The following is a 19,398-nucleotide window of genomic DNA, read 5'->3' on the forward strand; positions in this document are numbered from 1 at the left end:
CTCCCATATAGTAGGTAAGTACTGTTGGCTTAACAGTCAGGTGCTAAGGCTAGGTGAAGGAGAAAGTGACAAACAGATACAGGATGAGAACCGTCTAGTTTTCAGGCTCCCAAACCAGTTGTATTCTCTACTGGGGCCACCAAATAAGGTAAAACCACCACTCTTCAATACTTTTTAATTTCTACATTTGGATTCACGTCTCTGATATATGCCATTTCACATTTTCATGGTTTGAGAAAGCAGGAAAGGTTCTTAAACGTATATTTTCCTGAATTATTATTTAACTTCCTAAATTAATTTTGACTGGAATTTGCTTAGAACTCTAATCTTCCTCACTTCCCTGGAAAGAAAGATGTCTACAGGCTCCAAAACTCCTCTGTCTTCATAGTATTGCACTTTGGACAAGTTCTAATGAAAATTTGATGCTTTAAAAACGACTTAAATTTTCCGTTTAGTGACATATCTTACCAAAAGCTGGCTGGAGCCTGGGAGGCAAGAGAATATCTTTTCCAAGGAAAACCACAGATCCTTCTTTCAAAAAACACTTCAACGTACTATAGTTTATTTTTCTTTTAACTGAGCCCCTCTTGAAATCCCGGTGACTTCGTTGTTGTCCTAACTCTAAAACAGGATGAATACTCCCAGACCCTAGTGGGAGGGTAGAAAGAAAATGATGGTGAGAGGAAATTGCCTTGATCTCCACAGAAGCCAGGTGCTAAGCAAGCTCTCCACAGCCTTCCTGTCCTTAGTCTTTGCTCTTCTTTCCTTTGCCCAGATGTCTTCCTCTTTTACATGCAAAGACCCATCTCCTCCAGGAAGCTTTATATCCCCCCTTCTTCTGAATGCCTGTGATGTTCACCATTGGAGCTCCCACTTGGCATGACCCTTGGTCTTCCTACTGAAGTGGGTACTTCTGTGCCATGTTCTGTCTCCCAGATGAGCTGAATGGCTCTTTAGACCAGAGATCAAGATTTAGTGACCTTTTTGTTTCTTGAGCACTTAGCACAGTATCATGCAAGGGCCAGTTGTTCAATAAATGATGATAGTAAAAGCACCCTCACATACTGCTTAGAGTAGATAAGTTGTATCCAACCATAAAATTTACATTTAAAATTGTCTAATTTAGAATTTATGGTAATACGTATAACATAAAAGAGTTTGACAAATTAAAGAATTGCAAAAATATATTTTTTGTAAATTTAACCTACATTAAAAAATCATTTTAAGCTCTTTAGAGACACTTTGTCACATAACAACCATTGTGATAATGCAGAAGGTAGATAAACTGAATTTACCTCTTTTTTTTTTCTTGATAGTATTTCTTTATTGAGAGGTACTTTATGTAACATAAAATTCACCATTTTTAAGTGTACACATCAGTGGATTTTAGTATAATCACTGTGTTGTGCACCTCCAGCACTATCTGATTCCAGAATTTTTCCATTTTCCCAAAAAGAAACTCCATACTCATTAACAGCCCCAATGTCCCTTAGAAGCCACTAATCTACTTTATATCTCTATAGATTTGCCTACATGACATTTCATGTAGGTGGAATCATACAATAGTGTCCTTTCATGTCTGGCTTCTTTTGCTTAACATGTTTTCAAGGTTCATCCTTGTTATAGTGTATATCAGTACTTTGTTTTTATAGATGAATACTATTCCTTTGTATGGATATGCCCCATTTTGTTTATTCATCATCTGATGGACACTTGGGTTGTTTATATTTTTAGGCTGTTATGACTAATGCTGCTCCAAAAAACTGTGTCCAAGTTTGTGTATGAACATGTTTTTTTTTTATTCTCTTGGGTATATACCTGGGAGTGGAATTGCCCTGTTCACTTTTTTTAACTCTTCATATAAATCTTTGAAATCATACATTTTTATATCATTTTTATGTACTCACTAAAAGAGATCCCTGAGCGATTTCTCTTTGCTAGAATGTTGCAAACCAAGTGATTTTTTTCTGAGAAAGCATTTCTTTAGAAACAGAGTCATAGATACAGAGAACAAACAGGTTGCCAGAGGGGAGGGGGTGAGAGGAAGAAAGAAATTGGTGAGGGAGATTAAGAGGGTCAAGTTGCAAAATAGTGAGTCATGGGTATGAAATGTACAGTGTTGGAACACAGTCAGTCAATAACTATGTGATATCGTTGTGTGGTGACAGATCAAAACTAGACTTATTGTGGTGATCATTTTGAAATGCACAGAAATATCGAATCACTATATTGTGTAACAGGAACTAACGTAGTGTTGTACATCAGTTATACTTTAAAAACAAACAAACTCATAGAAAAAGAAATCAGATTTGTGATTACCAAAGGTGGGGAGTGGCAGGGGGGCTTGTATGAAGGTAGTCACAAGGTGCAGACTTCCAGTTATAAGAAAAATAAGTACTAGAGACGTAATTTACAACATAATAAATGTAATTAACACTACTCTATGTTATATATCAAAGTTGTTAAGAGAGTAAATCCTGAGAGTTCTCATCACAAGGAAAAACTTTTTTTTTCTATTTCTTTAATTTTGTGTCTATATGAGTTGATGCATGTTCATTAAACTCATTGTGATAATCATTTCCTGATGTATGTAAGTCAAATCACTATGCTGTACACCTTAAACTTACACAGTGCTGTATGTCAGTTGTATCTCAATAAAACTGGAAGGATAGAAAGATTCTAATTCAGAATTGTTCCTCCGCAAAGACTTCACTTACTTTCTTGACTCTGCCATAGGGTAACTTGAGAGGACCTAGCCTCCTAGCCTCCCAACACAGCAGGCCTCCTCAGATAAATATGTCATCTGGTTCTACAAAGACAGGTTAGGACAGGTCCCCTAGGCAACCTCCAGCCAGATGGCTGACCCTCACTTCTTCCTAATAGAAAATCTGGAGCCACCACTGCTCTCATCCCATCTTTCTTAGATTTCTCTGCTTCTTGAATCACTGGAGCTATTTGACTTAGTGGCTGGAAAAATAAACACCAGTCCATCATTCGGCACAGTCTTTATAGGAACATTGTTCTGTGATGTGTGTAAGGGTTGTGTGGAGTAGCAAGGTAGAGCCCCCCCTTAACTTCCCATGGTGGCGAGGATCCAGGACAGAGAGGACGCATTGCTGTGAGTGACAACTTGAAGATGGCTGTGGGAATGAACTGCCCCCATCCAAGTGCCTGTTTCTTCTCTGAATAAGGCTAATTGCTGACCTAGGAAGAAGAGATGTAAAGATGATCTATAATGTGCCCAAGGATGAAAAATTATAGCATATTTCCAAGTTCAGAAAGATAAGTTTGCTCACATGGGCCTCAAAATGGTTTAGCAATGTTTTTCAGCCTTCAGGTATAAAATCATTTTAGTAAGTCACAACCAGCATTATTTATACTGGGATGGGATGGGAGAATAGAATAGAATAGAAAAGAAAATAGAATAGAATTCTTTTTAAATTCTAAAAATATATATTCCCCAGGTAGCAAGCAAGGATCAGTATTATTTCTTCAAACTTTGTCTTAGTTGTATGTGGGGTGTGTGTATGTATTTGTGTGTGTGTTACATCTGGGTCATGATGTAAAATGCACTTCTTTCTCTGGATTACCCTCAGTAATGTTTGAAAACCACGCCTCTGTAGAAATCTTCAATTACTTTTTCTTGTTAGCAATGGACATTTGCAAACATTTCTGAACATTTTCCTGTCTTATGTATAAATATCCTATTTTTGTCTAAAGCAAAGGCTAATTCCCATTTTTATCATTCCCCTGCAGCCAGAAGTTGTATAAGTATTTGTGGTGTCTTTTATATGAAAAGCCAGATGAGGTGTGCTGTGTCATTTCAGAAGTAGGGATTTCTGGAATTGCTAAATGATTTTGAGAGAAAACAGAGCTATCAATCTTGTCTACCCTCAGGAACATTCCAAATGGGCAAAAGCATTGTTTTGGAGGTGTGAGTAGGGAAGCCAAGGAAATCAGCAAACAGCATGAGAGCAGGTGTGAACACAAAACATTGCAGTGTTTCATCTAGAAAATTCCAGTGTGTCCTTTACATAGATTGCCACACAAAATGAGTGGCCTTCAAGAGAATCTTAATATACATGTCTCCTAAGCAATAGGGAAATGTGTAAGTTTCTTTAATGGCATAAAAAAGACAGTAAAACCCATGATGTATTATGAGCATTGCCACTAAGTTTCCGATTTTTAATAAATGTCCATTTTGTGGAAACCCAAAGAAGGAGAGTCCAGTGAACCTTTCTTAATGTACTTCCTTTCTAGCCTCAGTTATCCCACCAACTCTTGCAGAACACACATTATAAGCCATTTAAACTTCACAATAGTAGAACAATCACAGGAACAAGAACATTTTTCCAATGAGGGTCCTGGTTGTATTCTGTGACTTGTATTTCTAGGCTTTAACTCACATCTCAGACACTAAACAGTCTTAGAAAACCTTCATAGGAGTCTTTCTTCAGAAGCCTCACTTTATTTCTTCTTCTCCCTTCCCATTTTTACTCATTGAAACAATCTTCAGTCTTGACTTCTCACTTATGTTCCAGTTTCAAATTTCCAACACCTGTAAGAAACTTGGATGTCTGGTTGCCCCACTGATTTCAATGTTTCCATCACCCAAACTCTGTATCTCTCCATCCTTCCCATTTCATCCCATTACATACATCATTGCTTCAGGCAAGAAACCCCAACAGCGTTTTGAAACTCTTCACCCACCATTTCAATAGGATCTATTTTTAATTTCTTTGAAATATCATTGAGATTTGCCCTTTTATCCATTTACACAGGGAACCTATAGTCATGGTTGTAGTCACCTTTTGCCTGAGTTACTGCTATAGCCTCTTCCATTCCTCGTTCAACAGACAGGGAAATTATAGGCAGAAGGACAACTTAAAATTTTATTACAAATGTGCTATGTGTCAAACACTATACTAGTCACAGAAATAACACCATAATGAGCAATACTCAGTCTGTAACATCAAGTTTCTCAGAATGTCTTGGCTGCTACAGCTGTACTAGTACCAGATATTCTTAAACATCTCGGCCATTGTGTCACTCTCCTCCGTTCTTTGGGATTAAGTACAAATGCTTTTGCCTGACTTTTGTGGTCTTTGCTATTTGGAAAGACTCCATCTGTCCACCTATTTCCCTTAATTCCCTGAGATGCCTCATTTCGTGCAACAATCCTACCCGTCTCCTTCATGCTCCGTATACCTTTTTTACTTCTGGTCCTTCCAAACCTTCTCCCCTCCCTCTTTCCACACAAGTTATCCATCCTTCTGAGTCTATTTGGTGTCCACCTTTTCCACAGAGCCTTCTGTGATTCCCCCAAACCAGTTTTTCCTGTCTCAGTCCCTATTGTGCCAACAACTGGAGGATAATTCTGCCTTAGGGCACTGAGTAGTATTAATTGTATATGTTTTAGGGTACCCCTACACATCCTAAGTACTTAATATTGGCCCCATACCATCCAGTCCTGTGCCCAAACAATAGCAGATATAGCTTTTCCCAAGCACACCCTTCCATTTCACCATTCCATGACTTTATTTATGAAATGTTCAGTGACTGACCCCCTGTGCCTGGCCCAGGGTTAAACATTGGAGGTACAGGCATATGAAAACAAATAGATCCTCGTAGTAGAAATAAATACACAGTGCAACAGAAGCGCAGAGGAAGGAGATATTAACTCTGAGGAAGTAAAGGACAGTGGAGTCTCCTGCAAGAGTTGCTCTTTCTGGCCTGCAATATCCTTCCTTTCCTTTTTAACTAGCAAATTTTATTCATCCCTCATGAATCAGCTCAAGATCTACCTCTTCTGTATAGCTTCTTTTTTTTTTTTGTCAACCAAAGAAGGAATAAAAGACTCAGAAGTGTGATGATGTGGCCAAATGATGCACACCTTTTCTTCATATGTTCTCCATGAGTATTTTTATCTTTGATACTTGTTTAAAGTAATTCTGCTTATAAATCTTTTTGGATTTTGTGGTAACTAGATGTAAAGGACAATCTTGGACATTGGCTCCAGGTGTATTAGAGTTATTTGCAGAAATTATTTAGATTCTGTGACCCTCCTTGTCTGTCTTCTTTTACTTTCTTTTTTTCCTTTTCTATTTCTGTACTTAATTTCTTAAAGGCTCTCAGTAGACATAAGAGAGTATATAAAGGAAGTGTTGTGCTCTCCGCCTAGAACAAGTCCCAAACTGTATGGCTAATCTAGTGAGTATGTTTTGAAAAGGTCTCAGTTTCCTTCCCTTGATCACAGGGAAGAGGTGTTTGATCTAACCCACCTAATCTTTCATTTCCAGCCAGTTGTGAAAACATGCTTCTCAGGAGTCCAGACCACTGCAGTGGAAGGGAGTAAATAATCAGGGAAGAGTGGTTAAATATAGATCAGGGTTTAGATTTATAAAACTTCAGCTAGTTGCTCTGGCGGTTCCTCCTTGGAGCCCCATCCAGAGCTGCTCTTGTCAGTGGTGTGTGTTTCTTAATTTCTGTTAACCATTTTAGTGTCAGAGCTCTTTATTTTCTCAGCCTTCCTAATAATGTAAATGTTCTGACTTGCCTTTTTTAAAAAAGTATAAGAATCCACTATGGCCATTCATATTTATTCAGTAATTGCTCACTAAATTCCTATGCCTCAGACATTGAAAGTAGATACTGGGGAAACCACAAAAATGATTCAGCTTAAAATATCAGTTTGACATATCACTGGGAAGTTTCCATTGATACAAATTATATGCATCATTTTACCTCTTTTTCTTTCAGAAATTGTCATATAATATGTGTCATATAATATGGTGTAGAGGAGGGTATTGGAAACAAAAGCTTTCCTCCTGGTAGGAGTGTAGAATGGCATTTTCAGGGTACTTTGTGATTATCAAAATCTCAAATATTTCTACTTCTGAACCATCAACTCTACTGCCATAAATGTACTCTATTGGTATCGTCATACAAATAGGCCAAATGTGTAAGAATTTTTATTGCGGCATTGCCTCTAATAGCAAAACTAAACAAATATCTATTAACGGGAATATGTAGACAACGTATAATGAAGACATTCAATGAAATACAATGCAACTGTTTTTTAAAATGAGACAGATCCATATGTGTGGATGTGGAGATATTTCTAAGATGTGTTGCTTTAAAAATAATTTATAGCAAACTTTTGAGATATCATTTATATTTTTTTACAATGCTTTATAAAGACTTTCATCTCCAGCCATAATGTAAAAGTAATAGGTCAAAGAACATCGGATTTACCTTCTCTGTCCTAGATCACTGTAAAAATGAACAAAGCATTTTAAAGCAACTGTGTTCACAAATTTGAAGCTTGACAGTGAAGAGCTGCCTGTGATCTTTGAGATGAGGGAAACATGTGACATGAGCTCCACATTCACCAGGGCTTTCTGTATCAGGGAACTGTACCAACTATGGCACAGGTATATAGATATAGATTACCCTTGAATGCTAAACTATGCATACCCAGTGAAAATTCTGGGATAATAGCTACTGATGGGTTGTGAGCTAGATGGAGATTCTGGAGCTTGCACAATACTGAGATGTGTTGGAATTCCGACCAACCAGAATGAAGAGACCTTGATGAATACCCTGTGTATTCAGTTGAGACCTTACAAAGGACATACCATGGCATAGGGCTACTGCAACTTTGCATAAAGGTGGTCCTAGGGTAGCTCAACAAACCAAGCTTTGCTGATATTAAACTGATCCTCCAATAAATTATTTTATTATTACTTTATAATTATTATTATAGTAAATTTCCAAAATAAAATATAGCACTATTCAAAGAAAGAAAGAAAAAGACTTCAAGAATATAGCATCCTAATATTCAATATATATTCAAATAAATTACTAGACATGTGAAAAAGTATGAAAATATGACCCATAACCAGGAACTGAGAACAGTAAACAGAAAAGGCCCAGTGATGATACAAATGTCAAATTTAGGAGAAAAATATTTTTTAAAAGAAAGAAAATGAAAATATAGATCTAATGAGAGAATAGGTGGAACATTTCAGCAAAGAGGAGAAAGACATATACCAAAAAAAAAAATCTATTAGAACCAAAAAATACAATATTTGTAATGAAAAATACAGTACATGAACTGAATAAAAGATCAGAAACTCCAGGAAAAAGTATCAGTGTCCTTGAAAATTGTTTAATATAAGCTATAAAATAAAGCACAGAGGGGAAAAAAAAAGACTGAAAAATATAGGCACACAATGACTTGTGAGACAGTATAGAGCAACCTCTAATGTGTGTAATTGGAGTCCAGGGAGAGGAGTGATAGACTGTTGCAAAAGAAGAAATTTTTTGAAAAAATAATGACTAAAAAGTTTTACAAATTTTAACGTATCAACCCACAAAATTTAAAACGTTGACAAAACCAAAACAAAATAAACAAAAACAAAAAAACCCTACACCTAGGTACATCATAATTAAATTGATAAAAATCTAAGACAAGAGAAAATTGTTAAATTGATAAAAATTTAAGACGAGAAAATTGTTAAAGACAGGAGAGAAAGACACAACACATTCAAGGGAAAGACAATAAACACGGACTCCGCACAAACAATGCAAGCTATAAAACAATGGGAATGGCATCTTTTAAGTGCTGGGGTAAAAAAACAACCCTTCCACCTGAAATTTCACAGTTTGCAAAAGTATTCTGCAAAAATGAAGGCAAAATAAAGATACTTTCAAATAAAGGATAGCTGACAATGACAACATTCATAACTAGGATAACAACACTACCAAAGAAAAAATGTTCAAAGGTCTTCAGTCTAGAGGATAACTGATACTAAAAGGAGCTCAGGTATTAGCAAGAAAGTGAAGAGTGCCAAATATAGTAAATATTTGGAAAGACATTACAGACGTCTTCCTTTAGTATCTTAATTTATAAGACTATTTAAAGGGAAAAATGACCATGAGGTGTTTAGTTTTAACACAGATAAAAGTAAAATGTGTGACAAGAAGCACAAAGGATAGAGGATAAATGTTTTAAGGTTCTTACATTGTATGTGAAGAGATAAAATTCTAATTTAAATTAGACTGTTATAACCAGGCACTATAAAACTCTTAGAGGAAAACACAGGAAGAACACTCTTTGACATAAGTCACAGCAAAATCTTTCTTGACCCACCTCCTAGAGTAATGGAAATAAAAACAAAAATAAACAAATGGGACCTAATGAAACTTAAAAGCTTTTTCACAGCAAAGGAAACTATAAACAAGACGAAAAGACAACCCTCAGAATGGGAGAAAGTATTTGCAAACGAATCAATGGACAAAGGATTAATCTCCAAAATATATAAACAGCTCATGCAGCTCAATATTAAAAAAACAAACAACCTAATTAAAAAATGGGCAGAAGACCTAAATAGACATTTCTCCAAAGAAGACATACAGGTGGCCAAGAAGCACATGAAAAACTGCTCAACATCACTAATTATTAGAGAAATGCAAACCAATGCAAAATGAAACTACACCAGTCAGAATGGGCATCATCAGAAGATCTACAAACAACAAGTGCTGGAGAGGGTGTGGAGAAAAGGGAGCCCTCTTGCACTGTTGGTGGGAATGTAAATTGATACAGCCACTAAGGAGACCAGTATGGAGGTTCCTTAAAAAACTAAAAATAGCATTACCATATGACCTGGCAATGCCACTACTGGGCATATACCCAGAGGAAACCATAATGCAAAAAGACACATGCACCCCAATGTTCATTGCAGCACTATTTACAATAGCCAGGTAATGGAAGCAACCTAAATACCCATCAACAGACGAATGGATAACGAAAATGTGGTACATATATACAATGGAATATTACTCAGCCATAAAAAGGAATGAAATTGGGTAATTTGTATAGACGTGGTTGGACCTAGAGACTGTCGTACAGAGTGAAGTAAGTCAGAAAGAGAAAAACATATTAACGCATATTTTTGGAATCTCGAAAAATGGTACAGATGAACCGGTTTGCAGGGCAGAAATAGAGACACAGATGTAGAGAACAAATGTATGGACACCAAGGGGGGAAAGCGGGTTGGGGAAGGGTGGTGGTGGGATGAATTGGGAGATTGGGGTTGACATATGTACACTTTTGTATAAAATAGATAACTAATAAGAACATGCTGTATAAAATAACTAACTAAATAAGTAAGACTGTTATAAGTTGTAATTCATGTAATTGCATGACCAACCACTGAAAATGAAAACAGTGACAGCTGAAAAAAAACCAAAAAAATGGAACAGTAATAAATACTTGATTAAAAGATGACAGAAAAAGAGGAAAAACAAAAGAATAAGAAAAGTAGCAAAATGGTAGAGTTAAACACAATCATATCAATGATTATGTAAATAGAGTCAACACTGATTAAAAGGCAGACGTTGTCTGACTGTATAAACAAGCAAGATTCAACTATATTAAGACAGTTAAAAATAACAAAGTGGAAAATATTTAGTATGTATATGAAAGAGGGGACATCATAGAGATTGTAAATATTTTGAAAGGATAAAGTAATATTATGAACTGGTTTGTACCCATAATACCAATTCTACAGAAAGTCTCAGAATCTAATGGAGGAGGAAATATTTCCCAACTTGGTTTATGGGCCAATATTACACTAGTATCCAATTTAGAGAAAAACATAAGAAGAAAAAAAAAATGATAGAAAAATATTCCTCATGCATAAATCATAAAAATTCTTAACAAAACGTTAGCAAGTTAAATTCAGCAATATATCAAAATCATAATGCATCATGACCAAGTGAGGTTTACCTGGAATGCAATATTGGTTTACCATTTGGAAATCAATCAATATAGACCATATAGACCAATATAGACAGAATGAAAGCCAAAAATATCCTGCATAGTCATTTTTATAAATGCAGAAAAAGCATTTAACAAAATTAAACATCCATTCACGATAAAAATCTTCAGAAAACTAAAAATAAAGGGAACTTTCTCAACCTGATCAAGTGTTATCTGTAAAAACAAACCTACAGCAGAGCACAGGGAATTTTACGGCAGTAAAACTGTTCCATATGATACTGTAATGGTGGATACAGGACATACGTTTGCCAAAATCCATAAAGTGTACAACAGAAAGAGTGAACTCTAATGTCAATATGGACTTTGGTTAATAATAATATGTCAGTAGTCATTTATCAATTGTAACATAAACATCAGATCTACTGCACTAGTGCAAGATATTAAGAATAGGGGAAACTGGGAGTGCGGGAAGGAGAGCATATGGGAACTCTCTGTACTTTCTGCTCAATTTTTCTGTAAAATAAAAAGTGCTCTATAGAGTAAAGTCGATTTTTCAAAAGCCTACAGAAAAAAATCAAACTTAATAGCAAAGCATTGAATACTTTCCCCCTAAAAGGGGAAATAGGTCAGGGATGTCCACTCTCACCATTTCTGTTCAACTTTGTGCTGGAGGTTCTCACTAGCACAATCAGCTAAATAAATAAATACCTAACGTAAAGATTGGAAAGTAAAAGAATGCTGTCTTTATTTGCAGATTACGTGGTGATGTACATAAAAAGCCCTAAGGAATGTACAGTAGGACTCCTAAACCTAATAAATGAATTTAGCAAAGTCATTGGTAACAAGTCAGAATACAAAAATAAATTGTATCTTATGTAAGCAATAAATAACCAAAAGACATAAGATATTAAAAATACCATTTACAGTAGAATCAATAAATGCATAATATTTTGGAATAAATTTAACAAAAGGTGTTTAAGGGCTCTACAATGAAAACTATTCCAGCAGGCCTTTCTGAAGAAATGTTTGACAGACTGATTCTGAAATGTATACCAAATTTGAAAGGACTTAGCCAAACAATCTTCAAAAAAAAGAACAAAGTTAGAGGACTTACATTACATGATTGCAAGATGTACTATAAAGTTATGATAATTGAGACAATGTGATATTGACATAAAGGTATAGACATACAGATTAATGGAACCATATCAGTAGTCTAAAAATAGCACCAGTGTATGATCACTGTTTTTAAAAAGGCACCAAAGTAATTCAAAGAGAAAGAAAAGTCTTCAGAATGTCATGCTGGAAAACTGTATAATGTATTTTAAAAATGAACTTTGACCTCTATCACAGCACTCTCAAAACTTAATTTGAGATAGATCATAAACATAAATATAAAAGCTGAAACTTCTAGGGCTTCCCTGGTGGCACAGTGGTTGAGAGTCCGCCTGCCACTGCAGGGGACACAGGTTCGTGCCCCGGTCCGGGAAGATCCCACATGCCGTGGAGCGGCTGGGCCCGTGAGCCATGGCCGCTGAGCCTGTGCGTCTGGAGCCGGAGAGGCCACAACAGTGAGAGGCCTGCGTACTGCAAAATAAAAAGGTAAAACTTCTAGAAGAACACAGAGGAATCTATCTTTGCAAACTTGGAGTAGTCAAAGCTTTTTAGACAGGACAGAAAAAGCACAATAAAAGCAAGATAAATTATGCTTCCTTAACATGAAAAAATTCTGCTCCTAAGAAGACAATGTTAAAAAATGAAAAGGCAAGCCATAACCTAGAGGAAAATGTTTATAATACATATAACGGAAAAAATAACTGTGTTCTGAAAATATAAAGAACTCTTATAACTTAATAATGAAAAGACAACCTGATTAAAAAGTGGTCAAAATAATTGAATAGACACTTCACAAAAGAATGTGCAAAATAACCACTAAACACATGAAAAAGTAATCAAAATTATTCATCATCAGGAAAATGCAAATTAAAACCAAAATTATATATCACTTCATACACAATGGAAGCTCTAAATGTTGGTGAAGATATGGAGCAACTGAATTTCTCATACATTGTTAGTGGGAGTGTAAAATGATACAGACATTTTGGAAAAACAGCAGTTTCTTATAAAGTTAAAATACATATCCTTGGACCAGCAATTTCACTCCAGGGACAAAGACATATGTTGGCCAAAAATACTTGTCTATGATTGTTCATATCACAAACCAAAAACAATCCAAATATCCATCAAGAAGGAAATGGATAAATAAATTGTGGTATATTCATATGATGGAGCAATAAAAAGTAATGAGCCACTGATGCATGCAAGAAAATGTACAGATTTCAAAAACATTTTGTTAAGCAAATGAAGCCAGACGTAAAGGATACTTTATGAAAAAGATACTGTATGATTCCATTTTTTTTGAAACCCTACAACAGGTAAGGATTTGGTATTAGAATTCAGAGGATGGTGGCCTGTGATGTGGGGCTAGAGCAGGATTTACTGGAAGAAGCATGATGGAACTTCCTGGGGTAGTAATATTCCATATCTTGATTCATTTGTGGGGATACACAGATGTATGTATTTATCAGAACTCATTGAACTTATGATACATGCATTCATCTGCATATAAATTACACCTCAATATATAAAGGACAAATGTTTATACACATGCACATCCCAAGGAGGGGATAGAAGAGAAAAAAGATTTTGTTGGTTTATTTTTTTTCCTTACTGCATCCCAAGAAACTAGAAGAATGGTTAGTACACAAAAGGTACTCAGAAAATATTAATTCAATGAATGAAGTGACACGTGTGAAAAAATTTGAATAATAAACAAAAAACTATTAATAGTAGTTACCTTTGAAAGTCAGCCTAATAAAAGGGGGATGTTCACTTCCAGCTTTTCATCTTTCTATCCAGTCAATCCTGAACACATATTACACCTACACATGTGCACACACACAGATACACGCATGGTTTCAGAAACTCAAGTTACATTTTTGCATGTTTTTTTTAAAGCTAAATTTTGGCAAAAATTAAAATGTCTAGCACCTAATGGAACCCAGTGTATTTTTGTTGAATACACATGAATTAATAGATAAATGATGATTTTCCAAATAATATAAACCATTTGAGTTTTTAATAACTTCAGGTCCTCTTTATACAGTTCAATGTGTGTCAAAGGCTGAAGTAAAAATATCATAGTACCTGTTAGCAACAAAATTGGCTATCATTGACAAAGAGTATCAGGGAGACTAATTGCTGCTGATCTTCTCAGCAACTCTGCAAAGAGGATATTATTATCTGTAGTTTACAAATGATAAAAATTGAGGTCAGGGGAGCTAAAGCTTTGTCAGGATTCTTAGGCACAGGGAGTGGCAAATTCAGAATGTGCTGCTACATCTGATCCCTTAACTTATACTTTTTATAATGAATTTCTTTGCTGCTTATATATCATAACTTAAGAGGAAAATAAAAAGTCACATTTTTAAAAGGCAAAATAAATTTATAATATAGCAGCCAGAAAGACTGGTTTTGGGAGGAAGAGAGTCACCAGGAAGAAGAGTTGCTAAATGGTAGGTACAGAATCTGACTAAGGGGTAGGCCAGCTTGACCGCTGCTTAAAGAACTGACTTGGGGGCATTAAAATATCCATGGAATAAATTAGAAATGAGGTGCTTGCCGAGTTAGATTTTCTCAAGTGGCTTTTTATGTTACTATGGAAATGCAAATTTGTACAAATGCAGCTGAAGCAGATAGAGCTTCAGATGGAAATGTAAGCGAGTCCTCACTAGCGCGAACATGCCTCTACTGAATAATTTTGCAACATGCACATGCAATTGCAGTCAGCCAAAAGACAGCAGTAGCTGGCAGCTGAAGCTCTGAGATCAAAAACTTGCACAGCACAAGGCTGTTCACAGGATTGAGGAATTTCCTTCATTATCTAAATCTTTAATGAGCTTGCCAAGAAGTTGTCTGGTTTGGATAATCACAAAAGAACAGAAGAGAGAATAAGAGCTATAGGAAAGCAGGAAACTTTTGTCTGCTCTTTTGTTCAGACTTTTGACTGCTTTGGGCAGCAAAGTGAATCAACAAATGAATTTATCTCTGTATACATCTTTTGTTAATGGGAAATCAGAATCTTCCTACCCCTTTAAGTAAATGTTGAATAAATATCTAAAAATTCATTTTGAAATGGAACCAAATTATTAGTCTGGAGACACCCATGTGTCTAGGTCAGGCTTGGCTATGTTTATCTAGTCTTTCTTTTTACCCTTTTCATCATGGAATCATGGGGGGGAAAGGGCAAAGAACTCCCCTAAGATTAGGATTATCTGAGGAAAAACAAAAAGTACAATCTTAAACCACATTTTTAAAAGACCATACAATTTTGAGTGGTATGTACTAAATGCTAACCTGAGTATGGAATGTAAACGTGTTATAGGAATTCAGACATCAGGCCATGTGCCAGTGGCAGAAAGGAAAGAGTTCAGTTTGAGGTGGATCTTGAGCTGCACTTGAAAAGTCAGTAGAATTTGGGACAGAGATGAATACTAGACACAGGTAGAATGCTACTAAAGAACTATGGTATCCCATTCTGTTTCTTCCTTTTACCTGCTCTGCACTATCCCAACCATTCCCATAACTCAATACCTCTCAACTTTGTGTATGTACATACAGACACACGCGCACACACACACACACACACACACACACACACACACACACACACACATTCTTACCTTGAAAGAAGATTTTTAGCAAAAGTGTATGACTGGCTATAATAGCTACTTTTACATCAAAATTAATTCAGTAATTTGCAAGAGCTTCTCACAAATATTAGTCCTTACTGAAAAGCAGAATTGTAAAAAATAGTGAAGACAAATTTTTCATCCCTTGGATTCTTCCACCAGCATAACTTCTCTTCAGACATCAACACGGGAAAGTTTACCAAAAAGTTCCTATTCAGCTTGGGAGAAAATAAAAATGCTGTCCATTTGACACCTGCTTGTAATGGAAGATGCTAGCAGCTATGTTCTGAAAGAAGACTTCTGTGAACAAGGACTTGGCCTGCCTTCAGTCCTTCAACACTATCCGTAGTAGTAAGAGTAGAAACACCAGCATCACTCATTAGGTAAAACGTGAGGTTTTCTGTTGTTTCTTCAGCAGTGAACCAGATGTTGGCATGACTCTTTCTCTCCTTGGCTGGTCACGGAGAAGTCTTATTTGGAAACTTAGCACATATAGGGGGACCCTTTGTTGGTTAAGAGAAAAGAAGCTGGAATGGTCATTTCTGAGTTATTTCTATTTCTATATTGTGGTAGGTTACTTTCCAAAAAGATTATTTTAGGGATAAGCCACTCTTTAACTTTTGAAATGATGAATCACACTTCTTTTAAGCCTTCTTTTCTTAACTCCATTTAAAAATATAATCACAGCAGTATAATTGTACATTTAATGATGTAGCAAAAGTCACCTCCAATCTGCAGAATTACTTCAACTAATATGGAGGAGAGAGAATAGGTAGAAACAATCCTTGATCTTACCATAATTTAAAAAGAAAATGTAATCACATGCTAAGACATGCGTCAACCATGCAAATGGTTTTTATAGATATCCACTGGTGAACAGGAAGTATTAAAAACTCTAGGAAATATTCCAAAAATATTTTACTACCCATGAACAAGTTTTATGAAAATATATACTTACTCTTTATAACTATCCTAAATTTTATAAGGCCCTGTCTTTGTAGGCATTCCAGTTTTTATAGTGATTATAAGTGAGATTATAAGTAAATGAAGACTTAAGAGAAAGAGATAGGTGAGAAACAACTTATGAAAAAGAGGATGACTTAAAAGACAAACTATGGTTCTGGATTCATAGTAAAGCTACAAAAATAATTTTAATTTTATTTCAGAGTGAAACGCCAAATCAGCATGAGTTATATAGCTATGTAGAACTAAACTTTTGAAAAAATATATGGTATGTTTTATAAATACAAAGAACAAATAAAATTAAGATGTTAGAGAAAGCCTCCTGAACTACTGATAGAGTGATCATTCATTCTAACCCGTATTGACTAATCCACTATAAAAGAAAACTGATGCTAAGAATATAATAATTATTATGGGAAACTTTCATAGCTTTACATTGAAGAGAATTTATGGTTGTAAAGACTTCTAGAGCAAACCAGAAAAAAAAAAAACATAGAAATTACATAAATCAAGAATTTGGGGAAAATTTCTGCTCATGGTTGGAATGTATAAATTCATGAGACTATCACTGTCACTCTAACCATGAGAATAAGCCAGATAAGCTACAAAATTATAGCTTAAAAAACCCATCATAGGGCTTCCCTGGTGGCACAGTGGTTGAGAGTCTGCCTGCCGGTTCAGGGGACGCGGGTTCGTGCCCCGGTCCGGGAGGATCCCACATGCCGCAGAGCGTCTGGGCCCATGAGCCATGGCCGCTGGGCCTGCGTGTCCGGAGCCTGTGCTCCGCAACGGGAGAGGCCACAGCAGTGAGAGGCCTGCGTACCGCAAAAAAAACAAAAAAAAAGATAAAAAAAAGATAAAAAATAAATAAATGGACCTAATTAAACTTAAAACTTTTGCACAGCAAAGGAAACCATAAACAAGATGAAAAGACAGCCCTCAGAATGGGAGAAAATATTTGCAAATGAAGCAACTGACAAAGGATTAATCTCCAGAATATACAAGCAGCTCATGCAGCTCAATGTCAAAAAACAAACAACCCAATAAAAAAAAAAATGGGCAGAAGACCTGGATATAGATTTCTCCAAAGAAGACATACAGATGGCCAACAGGTACATGAAAAGATGCACAGCATTCCTAATTATTAGAGAAATGCAAGTCAAAACTACAATGAGGTACACTTCACACTGGGCAGAATGGCCATTATCAAAAAGTCTACAAATAATAAACGCTGGAGAGGGGGTGTATAAAATGGTGCAGCCACTATGGAGAACAGTTTGGAGGTTCCTTAAAAAACTAAAAATAGAGCTACCATATGATCCAGCAATTCCGCTCCTGGGAATATATCCAGAAAGGACAAAAACTCTAATTTGAAAAGTTACATGCACCACAGTGTTCATTGCAGCACTATTGACAACAGCCAAGACATGGAAGCAACATAAATGTCCACCAACAGAGGGATTGATAAAGAAGATGTGGTACATATATACCATGGAATATTGGTCAGCCATAAAATGAATGAAATATTGCCATTTGCAGCAGCATGGACCTAGAGATTATCATACTAAGTGAAGTAAGTCAGACAAAGAAAGACATATCAAATATATCAAATATATTTGATATAAATATCAAATATAAGTGATATCACTTATATGTGGAATCTTAAAATATGATACAAATGAACTTATTTACAAACCAGAAATAGACTCAGACATAGAAAACAAACTTATAGTTACAAAAGGAGGAAGGGAGGATGGGTAAATTAGGAGTTTGGGATTAACCGATACACACTACTATATATGAAATAGATAAACAACAGAGACCTACTGTATAGCACAGGGAACTATACTCAATATCTTGTGATAACCTATAATGTAAAAGAATCTGAAAAAGAACAAATATGTATAGGTCCCTCCATATTGCTGAATGAGTCATCTTGGAAGTGTGTCAGCTAACTACAGGTGATTTACCCCAGCTGATGCTACATGGGACAGAAAAATTTCTCAGATGAACTCTGCCTTAATTCCTGACCAACAGTATCATTTTTTCATATGGGATACCAATTGACCTAGCACATTTATTAAAGGGACATTTCTTTATCCATTGCTCTGAAGTACCATCCTTGCCATAAATCAAATGTCCACAGGTGTGAATCTCTGGATTCTATATTCTCTTTGTCCATCCTCACAAAATGTCACCTGCTATAATTACTCTATCTTTAATTCTTGATTTAAAGAATTAAATCAAGTTTATTGATTTAATAATTAAGTTTATTCTTTCAGATTGTCTTGGAAATTTTTGATTCTTTGAATTTTCATATAACTGTAGAATCAGTTTGCGTAGAGGTCTCTCACATCTTTATTGAACTGTTCCCTATATAGTTTTTCATGTAAATGGCATTTTTTAATTTTAACATTCTCACTGATGGTTACTGGTAATGTGAATATAACTGATATTTTTTAACTTTGAATTATATCCATCAACCCTGCTAACTCTTACTTAATTCATTTGCTTTTCTGTATATTATTTTTAAATGTTCACAACTATGTGAACCTACAGTTCTATAACTTTAGCAGTTTTAATAGGTATATAGTAATATCCCATTGTAGATTTAATTTGCATTTCTCAATCTTTTGTACCTTTTTACTGCTGAGTAGCAAGCATTCTGTCATATGGATATACAACTGCTCATTTATCCATTTCTGCTAGAGGACATTTTATTTATTTCTCTCAACATTTATGTATAATTTTCTAAAATTGCTATACGCTTATTATTTTTTGTGAACATGAGTTTTTATTTCTCTTGATAAATACCTAGGGGTGCAATTAATGTGTCATGTGGTAATTGTATATTTAACTTTTTAAAAAATCTTTATTGGAGTATAATTGCTTTACAAT

Source organism: Lipotes vexillifer, unplaced genomic scaffold (genome assembly GCF_000442215.2).
Source record: "Lipotes vexillifer unplaced genomic scaffold, Lipotes_vexillifer_v1.1 scaffold408, whole genome shotgun sequence".
NCBI lineage: Eukaryota > Metazoa > Chordata > Mammalia > Artiodactyla > Lipotidae > Lipotes > Lipotes vexillifer.